Source organism: Montipora capricornis, chromosome 14 (genome assembly GCF_036669925.1).
Source record: "Montipora capricornis isolate CH-2021 chromosome 14, ASM3666992v2, whole genome shotgun sequence".
Taxonomy (NCBI): domain Eukaryota; kingdom Metazoa; phylum Cnidaria; class Anthozoa; order Scleractinia; family Acroporidae; genus Montipora; species Montipora capricornis.
The window spans coordinates 43,814,640-43,834,674 of NC_090896.1; the positions used below are offsets into that span (position 1 = coordinate 43,814,640).

The 20,035-nt window shown below is 39.1% G+C and overlaps 1 pseudogene; it reads left to right on the forward strand.

Annotated features, from left to right (window-relative positions):
- Positions 1 to 20,035, forward strand: part of LOC138033748 (uncharacterized) — a 59,173-nt pseudogene that overhangs the window by 23,632 nt on the left and 15,506 nt on the right.

Here is a 20,035-nt window from a genome sequence, read left to right on the forward strand (position 1 = left end):
CACCATGTGTCTGTCGATTCCATTTCTACATGTATTAAAATCTTCGCGTTGGTCAGTGAAAGGCGGTGCACAATTAATTGCAGCAATCTGCACTTGTTCAGAATATTTTGCTTCACCTTCGAAGAAAGCCATTTCTTTAATTCTTCCGTTTCTTGCTTCTAAATACAGCGGAAGGTGCTCAAACACTTAAAAAAAAAAGCGACATACAGCAATGGCGGCGCACAACCTCGCGAAAAGGAACTCACAGCTTTCTAAGCTGTGTTGTGATTATGCATCCTGATTGGCTTATAGACCTTTTTCATAATGCCGGCCCGATAAAATATTCTTTTGTTTCTAGCCTCGCTACAATGTGCAAAATTCAAAAGAACATGTTAACCAAATGAGGCCAGTAGGTTCAATTAACATAAATATCAAATCGGTCGCCATTTATGAAAGTAGTCTATTAGATCGATCTTCCGGTTACGCAGGAGTGACACATTTGCATAAAGAACCTCACCAAAACTCGTGGATATATCCACGGGTAAAAAGAAAAAGCGCAGAGCATTGCCGCAATTCTTTCAACGTTAGGACCGTCTCACCAACGACTTTCTTCTGCTGTTTTGGCGGCCACGGTTTCAGCAGTATATACCTACTGTTAAAACAGAAATATACCCCACGTCCGAGCCGTCCGCAGACATCTTCCGCGTGTGAAAAGCGGGGTTTCAAAAAGAAACTGGAATCCAGTCCACAACGACCGCTCGTTTTCCTTACTGTCACACAATAGTCGGACTAGTCGTTATGATGTTTGCCCAAAATTGAGTTTATCGTGCATTCTGCTCCTGGCCTAAGCCATGGCCTACTCCACGTTTTGTCTACACCCCTCTAATTAGCTCTTTATTCGAATTTTCTACTCTCTTTTTTTTTTCTTTTCTCAACGTTGTTCTCGTTCTAATCTCAACTTTATTTTCTTATGAACATATTCTTTTTGGCAGTCTTTCATCTTTCCTTATTTCCTGGCCCGCCTAGATTAGCCACGCTACCTTCGGGTCAGGTAATCCCGTATTTATTTAATAGCACCCCAATAAAAATCAACTTCAACTTCAAGGATTATAGGTTTTAATTTTCTCACTAGAGGAAAAGAGTATTAGAAATACAGTTCCTGTGTGTAGAAAGGCATGCTAAATTATGATTATCCAGTATAAAAGTGATAACATTAATTTCTAGTCAAAGTTATTAGTTTGTGCTGGAATCCATTTCGAAACACTAATTCAAGTTAAGCTTTGATTGTCTCAAGGTAAATAAAGTTGAGAAGTTTGATCACTAATTTTATTTTCAAAGTTGCAGGCAGCAACATAATTTGAAAATACTAAAGCAACAAGTTTCAGATAAGTAAAGTGAAAACTGTTTTGAACGTAGTTTGGAAGTTAACGACAGTAAGCGATCTTTAATCAACTCTCTCACGCTCCTAGTTGCATGCGCTTATATATATATCAGGAGCCCATCTGGAGCGTGCAACTTCCATACAGCGTCTGTGAAACGGCGTTTTCACAAGTAGGTTTATTTTTAGACTAGCCCTTCCCGCGAATTAGGTCAAAAAACAAAGGCAGTTCCGGTTCGGTGACCCTATGACGTCAGCTTCATTTCTTGTAATTGGTCATCGGGCTCCTGTGGGAGTCTCATTCGCGGGAAATTCAATCTAAAAATAAATCGGTCTGTGAAAACGCCGTTACACAAACACAGTAGAGTTGTAGGCTCCGGGTCATGGGTTCCTGATATATCAAAATATGATTGACAGATATGTAAATGTACCGGAAGTTAAGCTTACCAAAAGTGTATATCGTAACAAAAACAAATATTCATTTTTATCAACTGATTTGAGGAGTGTAGTAATTTGGCCATCCTGAAGAAATTGAAAAAAAAAAAAAAAACTGAACAGATGTAAGTGAGCACTAGCCTTAGTCAATTCAATCTCAGGAGGAGCTACAGTTTTGAAAAAAACTGATGCTCTTTTCAATTGAGCTTAATTTGGAATCTTACCGGGAACTCGTTAAAATGTTTCTTTCGAAAGATTTGGAATGTGCATAGAAAATATAGATGCAAACCCTTGCCGTTCATAAACGTCTTGATCAACTCTATTTTTATTCACTACCTGGGACATCACAAATCTTCTCATACGATTCAGATTTCACAGAGTCCTTATCACCATTCTGTGAAGGTAAAAGGGTAACCAATACAGTTTGAGCCTATACCCTTTGCCTTTCAAGCCTTTTCAAACAATTATTTATACAATGTGGTCCATGTGCTCCCCTAAAACAATGTTTGGGAAAGGACCTTGTTACCTGCACTTCCCTTAAGCAGCTTAAGTTGCCTAAGGAAGAATGACTCGACAGTAGGTAGTCACAGGATTATATAACCCCATGTACTGTCTGAACACAAATATAATTAACGATATTATTCTATCACTGAGTGAGCTTGAGTTCGGGGATCCCATATAGCAGTGGTAGACATGCTTGTTGTATCTTATAAAACAGACCCAAAAGGTGCTACCATCTTGGATTGTGAGCATGGCTTCAATTCACCTTCATCCAAACAAAGTACCCATTCTGACAGAAATTTGCACTGAAGTCAATCACAGCAGTAATTGTCATCTGGAATTTCTGCTCCGCCCACTCCCCTCTTCCCAAACAGCAGGACTTGACTCATCTTGTTTTGCTTTGTTTGTACTGTATTATATGTGTCAAACTTTTTTCCCACCTTATGTCAGTACCAGGTACCTGCCATAAAATAAGCAAACTTTGAGTGTCGTAAAAACTGACAGAAACCCAATCATGAAACTTTTTTTTTTTTTTGGTGAACCTAATACCAGGCGCATTATTAAGGACAAAAGGGAAAACACGAAGAAATGTGTGCAATCTTTACGGAATAGTTCTCAGAACAAAACACAAAATCAAACCAGGTTTTGTATGGCGTTCCATCTCCGCCAAAAATCGAAGTTGTAACGCGACATCCAACTTTACATATCGGCATCGGACTGTGTCATGTCAACATTAATATTCACGTAAACAAACTTCGAACTTACCAACACAAAGTCGGTAAATACAAATCAACTTCCAACTTAACGATCAACTTTTGATTTTACGTCGCTAATACCAAGCTTTTAGGTCAACTTTACATTTCATGTCGTCAATACCAAGTTCGTAAATTTAGACTTTAAACTCATATACATCGACTTCTATAAACAAATTGCGATTTTGAGACGGCAATACCACATTATATTGACGGCTAGTTGGGAGAAAATATATTCCGTATTGGGCGGAGTCGCGAAGCGACGGAGCCCAATACGGAATATACTTTCTCCCAACGCCGTTAATATAATGTGGTATTGCCGTCTCAAAAAACTGTAAACTAATCAACCCGCGCCTGATCGAAATTTCAATTCTTTCTACCTGCGAAACGTATTTGTTTGCGTACGTCAGCAACCCAATTCAGTGCAATGACGTCAATTTCAACATTAGAACCAATCACAGGCCGCAAAAGTGAGACGGCAATACCACGAAATATTGACGGCTCGCGCATAGGCAAAACTGCAAGAAGATCGCGATACTAATATATAATCAAAATGTTCAACAGCGCGTGTGAACCTATGACTTTAACATAGACTACGATAATCTGTAACGCAATGTCGGACTTTGTCAGATCAAGTTTAACATTGTAGCGCCATGTTCGTTGTTACGTCCCAAAGTTGAATGTTCAGTTCTTACCGCCAGCCCAAATCCGCCAATAATTATAGGATGTCAGAAAATGACGTCATTGAAGATAAAGTTTCGCTCGCGAGGGAACAAGATGGCGGATTTAGGAAGTGCACTAGAAATGGTGAACGATTTAGTTGCAAGACCGGATAGACTAACCGATGCATCGGATATTGGGGTGGTAGTCTTGAGGCTTGATTTTTTACATAGTATGTTGGTTAGCCTGGACATCGATCAGGACGTGTTAAAAAGGGTTGACAGGCCTACACGACTCCGTTGTGCGTGGTCTGGTTTCTGTTGTCTTTGACATAATTTTGCTCTCTTGAGTACTTATTTGAATGGACATCTCTTTTAAGCGGTTCCTGTAGGATTCATTTATATAGCAATGGTTTTTATCCTATGAGGCTTTACATTTGAATCTCTATACTGCTGTGTGATACTTTTTCTTCCAAGAAAATAGTTGGTCTCGATAATAATGTTTTTAGTTTCTGTTGATTTTCTCAGCTGTAATGTGAATGTGACCTTATGGCCTCACGCTTTTGCGCCAATTTAATTCTAGGCGCGACCGATAGAAGCGAGTGATCTTCTGGTTTTCAAGGTTTGACCCGGGCCCGGGTTCATTTTGTTTTTGAACGCCTGTTACATTGTGCCCTGTATCAGTGAGATAGCTGGCTTCTTACAGGCTTTGCTTGCCTTTTTTCTGCGTTTCTTAGCAGATCGTTATGCTCTTTGGAGGCGTTGTTTTCTTAAATTGTCTCACTCGTTCTTCTGACTTCTTCAGCATGTTTTGGTTTGTGGCCATGGTCAGTAACTATCTTCCTTAAACTTCTGGAGTTAATTCGTTCTCGTCGATGCTCTTTTGATATTTGATGTCGATGTCTTTAAGTCGCTCCTTTGTCGAGGCATTTAGATAACGCGACTGACTCTAGATGGAGGTTCTCTGACATATCATTTGGTCTGGCAAGACCGGGGTTTCGATCCTATCATGTGGATCTCATCAGTTGCCGATAGCTTGATTTAAGGTGAAGAGCTTTGACTGCAAAAACCATGTGTGTTTGCCTCTATTTGTACTTGATGGAAGGATCGAACTTGTTAAATTCTGATTGGCTATTAGAATTCTAGCCAATGGAATTAATGTGTTTTCCATCCATATGAGCGTAGTTTGATGTTGTGTTTCTTTAGAAGGCTGAAACCAGTATTTTCCTTTCTGTATGCTGTTTTCAAGGACCAGAGTGCTGTTTGCTTTAACGCTTGTGTCTTTAGAGTCAGTCGAGTTATCTAAATGCCTCGACAAAGGAGCGACTTAAAGACATCGACATCAAATATCAAAAGAGCATCGACGAGAACGAATTAACTCCAGAAGTTCAAGGAAGATAGTTACTGACCATGGCCACAAACCAAAACACGCTGAAGAAGTCAGAAGAACGAGTGAAACAATTTAAGATATCAACTTAACTAGTCCACTTAAGATGTAAGAAGAGAGAGATACTGGTTATCGGTATAATAAACATATGCTAAAAATAAAACCCTGTTCGGACCATTCAGTTCGAAAAACACCTCTGCACCGCAGTTTAGTGAAGTATATGTGGGCCAGGCGTCCACCGAATCTCGTTCTCTTGAATTCAGTTTCTTATTGCTATTCATCCTTGTCGAAAGGTTTCTTGTGATTGAACGTTGAGCAGAAATGCACGCGTTTTTATTGACAGTTATTGAGGGGCTGTTCAAATATCGTTGAAACTTGCTACATCTCTTTATGGGGCACTGAAGTTTGGCCAGGGCTTAAGTTGATAAGTTAATATTTATGGCTGCTGCAAAACGTTTTGTAACAATTCAAATGCTGTTAATATGTAGATGTATTTGTTTTAAGCTTAAGCTTATTGTATTAAAGATAATTGTTGTGTTTGATTTGGCTTTGTGTCTCATTTTAATCTCTGAATGGGAAATCCTCTCCTCAGAAAATGTAAGTAGGTAAGTAAGTAAGTAAGTAAGTAAGTAAGTAAGTAAGTAAGTAGAGGCTTTGTTTCAATTGACAGTAATACAGATTGTTTCTGATAAACTCGTGGCAGAATGATAGTAGCTGCGTATAACAAATAGGAATTGAAAACCTAAAAATGTGGAAACAGAAAAAATCGAAATATTTCATGTACTCAATCAATTTTTTTTCACAACGATTAAAAGTAATTGCAGTTGTTGTTCTTAAATTACTGTAGGCTTAATTATGTGTACCATATCATTTCAAATTTCCAATGAAACATGAAGTTGCTAGAGACATAATACCCAAGTTCAATGCATAGTAAGCCAGATGATTATTATTCGTGAGCATTATTCTGCTATGCAGAGAGATTGTAAATACCTTAATGTTTTACTTGGTTAGTGACTGAGCCAAGGTGTCTTAATCTTAAAGGGCAGTATCATGGGAATTATCCCACATTTTGGCCAGAAAATTACTAACTCAATTTTTAGCGTCTTTGATTCATAAATTACTTCTGGATCACCATGAGATTAAATCACGCTTGGAAATGTTGGAGTCAAATTGGGCCAACTTTGAAATGCCGCGCGAGACCTGGGGTACAGTAAAAATCCAACATGGCCGACCATTTTTAAGCCAGATAAAGACTTGTTTCCATATCTCAAAGTGCCCTTGGACGTGAGGGGCCTGGGGTGGCAGTAGGGGGTGAAGGGTACAACAGCTGAAACAGTCCAAACCTTTAAAAGAATGCTAACCTTAGGCCTAAACAGTTTAGGCCTAAGGTTAGCATTTTTGTATAGGTTTGGGTTGTTTCAGTTTTGTTGTTTCAGGCCCCTCACGTCCAAGGGCACCTTGAGATATGAAAGCAATTCTTTTACCTTTCAGCCACGGGCATTCAAAAATGGAATATAAAATCTATTATATCGCGAGGATACAAAATCTTAAAGCCTAGACTTATAAGTGGATAAGTTGAGATATTTAAATTACACATTTAAAGAGCTCTGCAAGTTGTTCAAAATGATTGCGAACGGAAAATCGACAGGGCTTCGCTTACGAGTTAACTTTGCTGTTTTATACTAAAATTATTAGTTCAGAACATGCAGTAAGACGACAGCATACCTCAAAAATGCGTCCAAGAAATCCATTTATGGAATTATCTGATGTTTTGACGACTCAAGATGGTATAAAAGCTTTCTTGGTCACACAGGATAGTCTGCTTTTATGTTTTGCTTTTTTTAGGTTCCACAATTCAAGCAGCCCTTGAGAAGTGCGCGTGTCTTACGACTTTTGAGGTGGTAAAATCCCCACTCTTCGGCATGTCTTTGTTTCAACTACCATCTCTTTGAGTTGCTGGTTCTTCAGTAATACTTCCCGGTGGTATCAATCAATGAAAATCAATCATTGATCACCAATCAATATAGTCAATATATAAAGGATATTACACGGTGGCGAGAAGATATGAATTTTATGTTCGAGTGGCAAGAACAATATCTCACGAGTGAGCGAAGCGAACGAGTGAGATATTGTTCTTGCCACGAGAACATAAAATTCATATCTTCGAGCCAACGTGTAATGTTCTTTTTATTATATGGAGACTAAATATTGATAAATTCCGATTTTATTGTTTTAAAGTAGTCAAGTTTTACAAATACTGCTGGTCTTTATAAAAAAGGCGGGAAAAAAAGGCAGGAATCGTGACGTCATTGAACGATACGACACTCACAAAGGTGACATACGGAAAATACGCCACTCGGGTTCCGGATGAAGTGGCGTATGGAATCTACGAGTGGTTTAGTTCCCAGTAAAACACTCTCCTCCATATAATAAAATCAATTATTATAAGTTATAAGTGTTATTGATTAGTATTGATTGGTTCAACCAATCAATAAAAATCGATACTCACTCAGCATGACTTGTTAATTGCTATTGATTTTTATAGATAATCAATAATAAATTGTGTAACAGTAAAAACCCGGCGCACAAAACTTCTCGATTTCAATATTCTGTGCCGAGAAAGGATATCACCAGTGCCCCTTCACGGTGAAGGAAGGAGAAGTATTCTCAGTATCAAAGAAGAAGGGTGAACGCGGTAATGCGTTGAAAGTTTGTAGTGGTCGCGGGCAGCTCGGTCACCTTCAGTTGGAGCTTGTTAGCCCACTCTGGCCACTAGCACATCACAATATTACAGCGTAAGTAGGAGAGAATAAAGCATACTCAATTTTTCTCTGAATTGTAATTTTATTGTCTTCCCTTACAGTCGCGCAGGTAGATATTGGCCAGATGTTGCAAACTTTTTAAACTAGAAATCTGACTGTTCAGGTTTCATCATTGATTTTTCTCGTAGTTATTTACATGTGGGTGTTTACCATTTCTTTAAAGGTCAGTCTTTTCTCGGAAATTTCATTCGAAAACTTTGGAATGGCTTCTGTATTCGGACTCTTTTCCCGTTTGGAACAACCGAATAGTAAGCGCCGTCTCTTTCGTTCAATGGTCATTCCAACCGGTGCTTTTAACCAGTAAATGACTGGTAGTCACCCAAGGCCCCGGGCACGCGTAAGTTTATATTTTATTTTATTTAGGTATTTACTATTATCAAAAGTCGACTTGACCTTACACTATAATGTTAACGAACCGGTTACATAATTATATTACTTTATTACCCGTTAAGAAGTCAGTTTCTTAGCCAAGTAACAATTCGCATCACCTTCCAGGTGAGGGGCCCAAACCTATACTCAGAATTTAAGATAACATATTTAATTAATTTGGAATTAAAAAGCGGGGGAAAAAAGCGGAACCATTCCGGAACAACTCCCGACCTACGTGGCGGCGCAACTCACCAGTTTCGCAAAGTGGCTTTGAGCGCAGAACGCCCCTCCAGCTATCAGAGTTGGCCTCGCTACGCTCTAGAACCTTCTAGAAAAAACTTTAGCTCAGGATTTGACCGGAGATCTATTCAGTATTCAGCGCTGCAGGACTGGTTGATTAGCATAAATACGATTCATTTCAAAATTCTGTGTGCCGCCTTATTTATGATACAAACCGTAATAAAATGTTCCTGTTTTTTGTGATTTGTGTTCGAAATAGAAAAGCACACTTTAACATCAGTTAATATTGATTATTTTACTTTATTTTACTTTTCAATGAAAATCAATAAATCAATGAAAATCAAAGAAAATCGATACTCACTCAACTTCTCGACTGTAATTTTTTGATTTCCAATACCAATCAATTGATTGTTATTGATTATTATTGGTTGTTATTGATTATCTTGATTATTGATCTTCATTGATTGATACCGCCGGGTAATACTTCTATCGCTTCTTTGAAACTATCGAAACGACCTCCGGTTCTTGCTTTCATCGATCATCCAAGACCGCGTCTGGAAAAGCAGGCCGTTAGTCTGCCGGAGAAAATATGAATTCTAGAAACAAATTTTGGAACATAAAATCACGGTATCGCTGATGTTGAAGTCGCACCACCAAAAGGCAAATACCTGTTCTCTGTTACTATCGTTTCACTTTTCCTCCATAAACCACCTTAGAAGATTTCTGTTGAACTTTGTAAGCGGCGTTAAGTCCTGCAGTTCTGTCTGTTGTCCTTTAAAATGACGCCTTTTTGCCGTGGTGGCAAAGACAAAAAGAAGAATACGGCAAGCTTGGCCACATTATATACCAAAACATTCAGTGCATTGAATTCTGTCGTTTTAAAAAACATTTTCGGACACAGGCCTTCGCTAGAAGCAAAGAAAGTTGAGCCATTGTGCCCAAAATTCAAAATTCCCGCGATCGAGCAAAATTTTGCGGAAAAAATTTTCTTGGCCGAATTTGAGATAAAATCGAGGTAAAATTTTCCAAGCGTGAATTGATTATGTTCAAAAAGAAAAAAAAAAGCCACAGTAAGTGATTACCAAATTTATCTGAGACCAAGGGAAGAACTTAAAAGTTTTCAGGTTGGCGTTCATTTTCATTTTGGCTATGTGTAACCAAAAATATGTGTATTTTGTATGTTTTGGCCATGCGTAACAGAGACAATCCATAACACTGCATCTTTAGCTCAGTGTAGGGCTTACAAAATCCTTGGAGACATATTGGAGACATGTCGTAGACGCATGTCCACTACAGTCATCTTAACACATTGACATCTGAACTGACCCCAGTCACCTGTGAGGGACGAGGCTTTATGTACATTTTCTTCTTGCTAACTTGGTTTTCCCTAAACTTTCCAGGAGTCAATTTTTTAAGAAGTGTACTTCAACTGAACTCATTTAGGGTTGTAGTCTGTAACATCTGATAAGACCTCGATGTTACTGGTAAGAATAACTATTGTAGGTACATATTCCACTCACCAAACAACAAGTTTGCTCCAGGTTGGAAGCTCAATGCCACACTGTGTTGCACAAAACCTTATAACAGCCTGCCTTTATAACAGTGCTCACAGCAACTTCTATAACATCTCCTTAAATATCCATAACATTGGCCCAAATGCCCTTGATTTGATTGCAAACTTTGCGCTCTACCGTTCCTTAAGGTCACCCTCAAAATGCACGCTAATTTTGGGTCCCATCGAACGGCTCTCGTTAAGAATGTGAAGCAGTATTGAAACACATAAATCTTAATTGATGTTTTTTATACATTGTAGAAGTAAGAAAGTTCATGCGTTTCACTGAGATGCTGGATGGCAAGTTTACCAGTATCATTTTCATTGGATGTGTGTGAGATATTTCATTGCCAAATCTTTGTGGAGCCATAATGGAATGCAGCGTTACCTGTTGCTCTGGACTTTGACCCCTTCTGAAAAATGAGTCTACTGGTCTGATCGTGGCACAGGGCCTTTTAGGCTATTTTATCGTTCTCCATGTACTCCATACTTGATCTTCTTCTCATGAATGCAACTTCAGTGAAGATTCTGGTGCGGTGCAATGTGAAAAATCCTGATGGCTTAGCTGTTGATGTGCTGGGCGAAACATTTACTGGCAGACACAGAAACTAAAAGAATTGAAGAGTGCCAGCCTTGAAGGATCAAGGAGGAAGATCCTTTTCAAAGAAGCACTAGATAAGCCGAGAGCAATAGTTCTCGACGAAAGGAATGGGTAGGATTATTTAGTGATTTTAGCCTTACATTTGTGGAATTGTTTGATTCCGGTTTTAAAAGGCAAAGTAAAAAGGTGACTGATATGAATCATAAATGTCAAAGAATTAGTGTTTGTTACTGTCAACAATACACAGAGTAATCTTACCGTTAAGTTATAATACACTCTCCACTAGCTACTTTAAAAAACTTTCCTTAAAAAAAAGGGGGGATACCAATTTCGGAAACGCATAACCAGCCTATGCCCTATTCAGGCGTAACTGATTAGAGTGTAATTGTAAAGTGCTAAGTTTCTACCCCATATGACCATGTGAGCGTTAGCCCTACTGATGGAAATGAGCCCACACAAGGGCAGAGAAAAACTCTGACCAGGTGGGAATTGAATGAACCCACGATCTTCGGGTTAGATCATCGCTGCTCTACCGACTGACCTACAAGGTCAGACGGGAGCAGGCCGTGGGAACTGAAGATGTTAAAGTCACGGCAACGTTAAAGATGTTGAAGATGTTAAAGTCATGGCAATGAACAGTTTGAGAGCACGGGCAGTTTTGTTGTCAAAGATGTGCTTTGACGTTTTGTGTCCATTTAATGAAGTCTTGTAACAGTCGGTAGTAACGATCTTTTAGTCTCATAATTTACTGCTACATTTGTAAATTGGTGGATTGTGCGGATGGTTTGAGGAATTTGAAAATGTATTCTAACTTGTTTGTTTGTTTGTTTTTTTTTCGTTTAGGATGATGTATTGGACAGACTGGGGATCCGATCCAAAGATAGAGAAAGCTGCAATGGATGGCTCATCAAGGCAAAGCATTGTAAACGGAAATCTATCTTGGCCAAATGGACTCACTATTGACAAGACAACTAATCTTCTCTACTGGGCCGATGCTAAACTTGACAAGATAGAAGTGTCTGATCTTAATGGGGGTACAGGCGGTTAATTTTGTCATCTTCAGCTGATGTCCATCCATTTGGTCTGACATTGTACCAAGGCATGCTATACTGGACTGACTGGAATACGAAGAGCATTTCACGGTTTAATTTAAGCAATGGAGACCAGGAAACTATGATTACTGGACTTCACCAACCCATGGACATACACCTATTTGATGGATCTGCGACAGATTCAGGTGCCAATTTGACCTCATTTTGTGTCATTTTGACCATATGGTTTAAAATAAAGATTGCCTTTGATTTGCCAGTATCGATTTCATTTTTGGCAACTTCTTTCACTAACAGTAGACCAATGGTCATTTGACTAACTGGAGGTGAACAGAGATGCAGAGAGGCGGGATTTAATTAATCTATTTAACGTTAATATCTCGTTTGCGTTTCAAGAAACTCAAAATCCGTAAGCTATTACGAGGCTATCCACTGGGACATTTTGTGAATTTTTTGGTGAGTCTTCGGTATATTTAGGAAGAGATAATTTTTCTCAAAGTATTAGTTAAATTTAGGAAAATAGGAAATATTGGAATTTGAAGTTAGAGAATTGGAATTTGAAGTTAGAAATTCGTAGATGGACACCAAACAGTTCTCCAGAAACCTGCAGCCGGTGCCCTTGTGTGGTGTCAACTGTTTGGTGGTGTTTCAAAACATTTTTTAACATTTCAATCCCTTCTTTAACCTCTTGAAATTTAAATACAATTCACGTTGTCCCCCACAAGAGTCTTATAACTTAAACTTATTAGGCTCCAACATCGCTAAAGACGCTTGATCTTCAAATCACTCTATTGACTTTGAAAATTCCCAAGTGATTGACAAGGGTTCTTCTCGTATGCGCAAGACACTAGAATCATGGCACACCGCTTCGATAGATCATGCAGATAACAATTCAAGGCCGCTCCCTAATCAATACTCTATTCTTTTAAAAAGAACAGTTAGTTTTTTTGGCACTTTTATACATATTTTTTTCCCGTTTTAATATAATCTTTTTATTGTCTCACCTATTTTTATATATATTGTAGTTTTCATTTTTTCCATTCATATCCATTCATATCCATTGTAGCCTGACAGCCGAAAGTTCGAAAGTTTTAACTATATATAGCCAGTGAACGTTTTTACAATTATTAAAAACTTATTATGTCATTAAAAACGGTTCTCTCTCTTCCGCCCCCGCCCCCCCCCCCCCCCCCCCCTCCCCCCTCCCACCTCATCTCTCTGCCAATAATTATCCAGTGAAGAATGAGCTTTACAGAAATGCTTGATATGGACTGAAAAAGGTTTGAAAAATACAGGCATTTACTTTTTTTTATGCGCACCATCTTGTTTACGTTCAAATATGTTAACAATTTTTCAACACTATCTTTTTTCCTTAAGATTTTCATCCTTGTGCCAGAAACATGGGGAATTGTAGTGATTTATGTCTTTTAATGCCTCAAAGGAGGCATCAGTGCGCATGCCCGACAGGAGTAACACTTAAACCTGATGGGAGAACCTGCGACTATGGTAAGGAAGTATGAACTGAAATATTCTAAAATGCAGATATATCAAGTCCAGACAATGGGCCAGAACAGAAGTCGTAAAATCAGATTAGATCAGTTGACAATGGAATTTTGGTAACTCTTGAAGTGCACTTTTGGACATCATTGTACAACTGACTCAAGTAGGCATTTAATCCAATTTTACTCAGCTGGACTTTCAAATACAATAAGACAGCAGTCTCTCTTGAGAAATAGCAAAGAATGAAAGATTTTCATAATTAAAAGCTATATATCACTTGACTTTCTTTTAGTTCTGACCCTCGTATTTTGCTCTTTCTCAAGATAACTTCAACACCAAGAGTTCAGACAAGTTCATGCTTTTTGCTGAAGGGGATAGTGGGGAAATCTATAAGGTTCCCCTGGCTATATCAGACACCCCTTGCCAACTATTAGGAATCCAGACCAACATATCAAGGCCAGTGGCTGTTGATTACGATCCTGTCGAAGAGAAAGTTTACTGGACTGATGTGACCTTGAAACTGGTGGCAAGAGCCTTTCCAAATGGTTCCGATGTCGAGGTGATAGCAGAGCACAACGTAAGCAATCCAGATGGGATTGCAGTTGACTGGCTTGGGCGTAATCTTTATTGGACTGATATTGGAACTAAAAAGATTGAGGTGTCAAAGTTGGACGGATCAATAAGAAAGAGCCTCATCACAACAAGCATTGACTCGCCAAGAGCCATTTTACTTGATATTGCTGAAAGGTAATCCACACCCAAAAGTTCTCTTCTATTAACATCTGACCCCAATGTGACAAATTCGCTGTGTTTGAGGAAGAGTTGTGTTCATTTTGTATCATACATCTATGGACATTTGACTAACAAAAGACTGAACCGCGCACTAATCTCGGCTTATGTATATAGTCCACTCTACAAAACCAGGGAAATCGTGCTTCAGCAAGTTATTATATTGTGACTCCTGGGTTTAAACCATTGCAATTTTTCCATCATTGCTTTTCGACTATAAACAGCTTTCTGTTAAGGTGGCAGAGACTGTTTTCTAGTACTTTCCAGCTCTCGTACTTTCATGGATCATGTCTACGACCTTTATAGTGGTATCAAACAAACGCCCAATCGTTAGTGAACAAGTTATCAAAATTATTTTCATTCAATAGGTTACCATAGCAACATTACAACCTGTTAGAGACTCTCCTAATTTTAGCTTTAAGTGACAATAACTCAAAAACGAGCTTGTTGACCCTATTTGTTTAGTTTTGAAAAGGAATAAGCACGTCAAGATCCAGACTTTTGTAAAGTTAAAAAAAAAAATTAAGGAGAGGATTCAAAGCCACCTTAAATGAAATGATTAACACCTTCTAACGAGTGATTTTACAGATCAGAAGCAAAATGTACACATAACTTGTATTGCAGGAAGATGTATTGGAGTGATTGGGGATCCTCTGCAAAGATTGAACAGGCTAACATGGATGCTACTGCTAGGACAACTCTCGTTAGGTCCGGACTGGTCTGGGTAAATTCGCTTGCTTTGGACTACGAAAAACGGCTGCTCTACTGGTGCGACGCAAAGCTCGACAAGATCGAAAGAATAGATCTACAAGGAAATAACCGAATGTTGATACTGGATTTATCGGATGGTGGAGTGCACCCATTTGGGCTTGCTATTTATGAAGACGTGTTATTCTGGACAGACTGGATCACGAAAAGTGTCCAGAAACACAACTTAACGTCATCCTTGAGTGGTGTGTTTGTACACGGGCTGCTTACTCCAATGGAGGTTCACATCTATAACCATAAGGAGATTGCTTCTGGTATGCCTTAAATATGTAAAGAGTGTACGTTCAACTGGGGGCATTGTTGTGTAACAAAACAACTTTAAATTTCATATTTTGAGAGGTCAGTCCATTTCATGCACAGTTAAAGAGCACAAGAGGCCATATACATACACAAGCTGCAGTTCATTGATTAATGACACAAATGTTTTCGCTGTAACGTATGCTTTAAAAAGGACTTTTCATTTGTACGCAAAAGTGAATCATTATGTCACTGAGACAGCTTAAGAGAACCAATAATCTGTGAAAGCGATACAGAGTGAGCCGACAGCGAAAAGGAAATCAGCAAGTCTGATGGATTCCCGACAAAAGTGTAAAAAAGAATGGTTTTTGTGTGGTTTTGATAGAGCAATAATAATATTCATGATGATGGTTTTAATATCATCTTAAGTGAGGTCGTGTGGCTTATGAAATAACCCCGCCTATCATTACAGGGCCAACAACCTGCTCCCAACTGAATGGAGGATGCAGTCATCTTTGCCTTCCAAGCCCAAACGGCCATCAATGTCTCTGTCCTGAGGGGATCAGCTTAAAACCTGGAGATCCCTTAACTTGCGAAGGAGGTCAGACTTAAGGGTGGAGGGGAGTGGATCGAGGCGTTATGTACCTAATACCGAAAAATGCAATAGTTATAAATATTCTATCCCTTTTGGAAGCTTAAATATATTGAATACTATTTCCCTGTATAACTCTATAATTTCAATGCTTCTTTTTTAACCACATAGTGTTTTCCAACCATCGGCATAAAGAATTCGACAAAAAACGTTGAGCTTATTGTTTATGACAAGACCACAACACATGCTTGATTTACAAGCCTGTTGAGGGAAAAGTAAAATACGGAGATCTTCTTAAAATTCCACAGGATGAAACGCAATATTATCACAGAAATAGTCTCTTCCTTCCCCTGGAAAAAGGATAAGAGAAATTCATGTAACCTGAACAAAGATGGATCAGTTTCGAGCAAGATGTTGAGCAAGACCGATCGATTAGCTCAGAGGTAGAGCACCGGACTACCGTTCGGAAGGTGCCGGACCAACACTCACGGTCTTTAAATAATTAAGGAGAAAGTGCCGCTTTTGTAATGGCATCTACAAACGGTTAGACTTTCTAGTCTTCTCGGATAAGGCCGATAAAAGGTAGGTCCCCTCTCACAATACTTAACAATTATTCCATGGGCGCACGTTGGATATGAGATGGTAAATAGCCAACGAGGCGCGTAGCGCCAAGTTGGCTATAACCAGTCTCATATCCAACAAGCGCGAATGGAATAATTGTTTTATTAAATTCCTTTAAACTCCAAAAGTTTAGAAAGTACCAAATGCGAGCGAAAAAAGCTAGCAAATCCGAACGAAATCAAAAAAACTTGATGAGAACCGATGCGATGTCGTTTAACACCTTGTGGTCAGGCAGACGCAGGCTCGTCACAAAAACATTTCTTACCTTTTCGCGTACTTCTAAACGTCGGAATTTAACCTAGCTGTCCGGAAAAACCTTTTTTTTGCTTTCTTCAGAGAGAAATTTCGCTTTCCGGCGCAAAAACTTTTAGCTTGGCAACACTTAGATCAATCATTTACCATATAAGGTCAAACCAAGGTATATGAGCTGATAACCGAGATTGAGTGAACCAATCAGAGCACGAGAATTGCATTATCCCAGGTTGAGAATTTAATAATTTCACTTAACCAGACTCTGTGGGACGGAAAAGAACCACTAGGGACGTAACAAAACTCTGGCTGTGACCACCCCAAGTGTCTGTCCTATTCCGTTGTTTAGCTCCCTGACCACTGGAGGTCGATCTTTTTAAGGGACTTTGTTTCCTCTTGTTGTACCTCCATCGATGTATTTCTTAATGCAAATGAATAAATAAATAAATAATACATACTTAATTGACCGCTACGCATAGGGGCTTTTCCGGGCCAATGAAACACAACGAAACGACGGAACAGAATAACAACAACTGTTAAGAACCCCAACTGGCCGGAGGCAAACCCGTTGGCTATTTACAATGCAGCTGGAAAGTTGAACCAGGGACTAAAAGGATCAAATTCAACGAGTGGTCAGAACGGGTCTTGAACCCGGGATTCCCGGATCTCAAGGCAAGCACTCTAACCATTGAGCTACACTGCCTCTCTTTATAAAATATAAAGAGACTGCCTATCTTTATAAAATGAAGATAGGTTTTTCAGTGCTCTGGTATCGTATCATGCATCCTATTTCACTACTTTTCTTTTCAGAAAATGCATTTCCTTGGTAAGGTATTTATTAATTTAGCAATCATGATTGGCTAACTCAGTTGAGCTGTTGCCCCATTTGTTTATGCCAAGCGATTTTGCAAGCTGGTGGCCTATGTTTCTGTCCCCTTTAAAATTGATCCACTATTCTGTAGATAACGTTGCGTTTTCTTCTCCATGAATAGTTACCCGTTGCCCTCAGCAGTCCGCACCTACGAATGGCATGTTAGAGCCATGTTCCAATCTGCCCGGACAAATCTGCAGATTCTCCTGTAGCACAGGATACGTGTTAGGGGGGGCAAGTATACGGAAGTGCAACAACGACGGATCGTGGACCGGGGAGCAAACGAATTGTACTGGTAAGCTACAATGCAGGCCATAACTCCTTGGGTAGACTGCTAGCATTTCCTTTCTGGCTACTGTAAATGTGAAGAGGACCAGTCCCGCCGTATTGTAGATAGCTTGTGCTCCAACAATGGAGTACTAGCAGTCTATGGTCCTTGGGGCACTTATGAAACTTGTGCGATGACTAGCAAACTAAACATGATATATCTACTCCTTCTCTCCTTTTAGTGCCTTTCTCAAGCACTCCTTCCCCGTTCGCAGACGTATGACCAGCATTGTAGATAGGGGAAATACTCAATTTTTCACTGAAAAGTACATCATCATCGCGAACTGACGTCATTATGAAATAACTGTGATATTATCAGAGGCAATCATGACTTCAAAGTAGGGTCCAATGCTCTGAAACAGATGCCGCTAATATTCTACCATGCAGAATTTTCTAGCAGCTCAAAGTGTCTGAACTAGACTCATATACCTTTTTCATAATGGCGTCCCAATAAAATATTCTTTTGTTTTAATGCTAATAAGCCTTCCTAGCCTCGTTGCAATGGGCAAAATTCAAAAGAATATGTTACCCAAAATGAGGCCAGTAGCTGCAATTAACATCAATACAATAGAATACTAAATCAGTCGCCATTTATGAAAGTGGTCTATTAACTGTCATATATACTGGCTAATAAATTAATCAGTATTCGAATAAAATTATGAAAGTGTCCAAATGACACGCGCCGGTGGCTCAGTTGGTTGAGCACCGGGCTGTCACGCGGGAGGTCGTGAGTTCAACTCCGGCCGGACCAACACTCAGGGTCTGTAAATAATTGAGGAGAAAGTGCTGCCTTTGTAATTACATCTGAAAATGGTTAGACTTTCTAGTCTTCTCGGATAAGGACGATAAGCCGGAGGTCCCGTCTCACAACCCTTCAATGTTCATAATCCTGTGGGACGTAAAAGAACCCGTACACTTGTCGCAAAGAGTAGGGCACGTAGTTCCCGGTGTTGTGGTCTGTCTTCTATGGTGTATCATGGTTGGGAGGGTAAAATAATGCTCGGAGATATTAGCTACACCAAGCTACTCTAAAAATCCGAGGGTAAATAAAGATATATAATATGATATGATATGACATTCCTCTTGCAGTTGTTACGTGTCCAGCGTTACAGTCACCTTCTAATGGTGAACGTCTTGGATGTACAGGAACAGTAACAGAAATCTATAACACAATTTGTCGATTTTCTTGCCATTCGGGATATAAAATTTTCGGTTCAACAACCAGAACATGTCGTGAGAGTGGAAGTTGGAGTGGCCAAGACTTCCGTTGTGAAGGTGACAATCAGTGTTTGTTAAAAGATAAGACTTTATTGTTTCTTATAAGCGTTATAGCGAGTCATTCCTCTTAATACCTCCCAATTACAGAAGGAAATAAATTCATAGACGTGATTGTTCAAAGGTGGGTATTAAAAATGATTCTTCTTTGAGTTCGTAGGGTTTGGCGGCAAACAATGACGTTCAAAACTTTTAGATGCCCTGCCGACTTAAGAATTTTCATAATGTACTTAGTCTAAAATTGTCGAGAACCTGCGGTGCCTCTTTGGGGCAATGTACAGCAGTTTACAGCAGTTTCTTTGCAACAACAACAACATTTGTCAGATAATTCAAAAATAAATAAATAAATACAGAATCGAGCACCTTGTTCTCCAACTGTACAGGCAATTCCGATCTTGTAGAGTATAATAAATTGGTCGCTCCTCTCAAAACAAGAGCACCTCCTCCTTTTTTATTTTATTTTATTTTATTTTATTTTATTTTATTTATTATTATTTTTTATTTGTTTTATTTTATTTTTCTCTATTATGTAAACATATTCCGTGTTTGTGGGTGTGTGTGTGGGTGTGAGTGTGTTTGTGTGGGGAGGGGTGTTTGTGCTTTCAAATTAAAAAAAAAAAAAACATTTGTCAGATAAAAAGTACCCACCCGAAGGTGTGGAAAATGCTCGGAATCCCGCAGTTCCCTTCAATCGTCAATTTTCGTCGTTATCCGGCTTTACCATCTTTGAAGTACTAATCAACGGTCATTTACTGGTAATTCCCGCATTTCTAAATCCCACTGACATATCGTTTTCACTAGAGGTAATTGTATTTTTAATCATTTTTAGCCATAAATTGCTCTCAGTTGGTTACTCCCCCAAGAGCTGTATTACTGTCCGTTCCATGTACTAGGACTTATGGATCAAGCTGTTCATTTTCATGCCAATCCGGATTCGCCAGCTCAATCGGAAATGTCACAAGAACATGTATGGCCTCTGGACAATGGAGTGCAAATGACATCATCTGTACAGGTACTAAAGCGTCATGTAATTAGGAGTATGTCATTAAGATCTAAGATAGTCCTTTCTTTAGAAATAAACT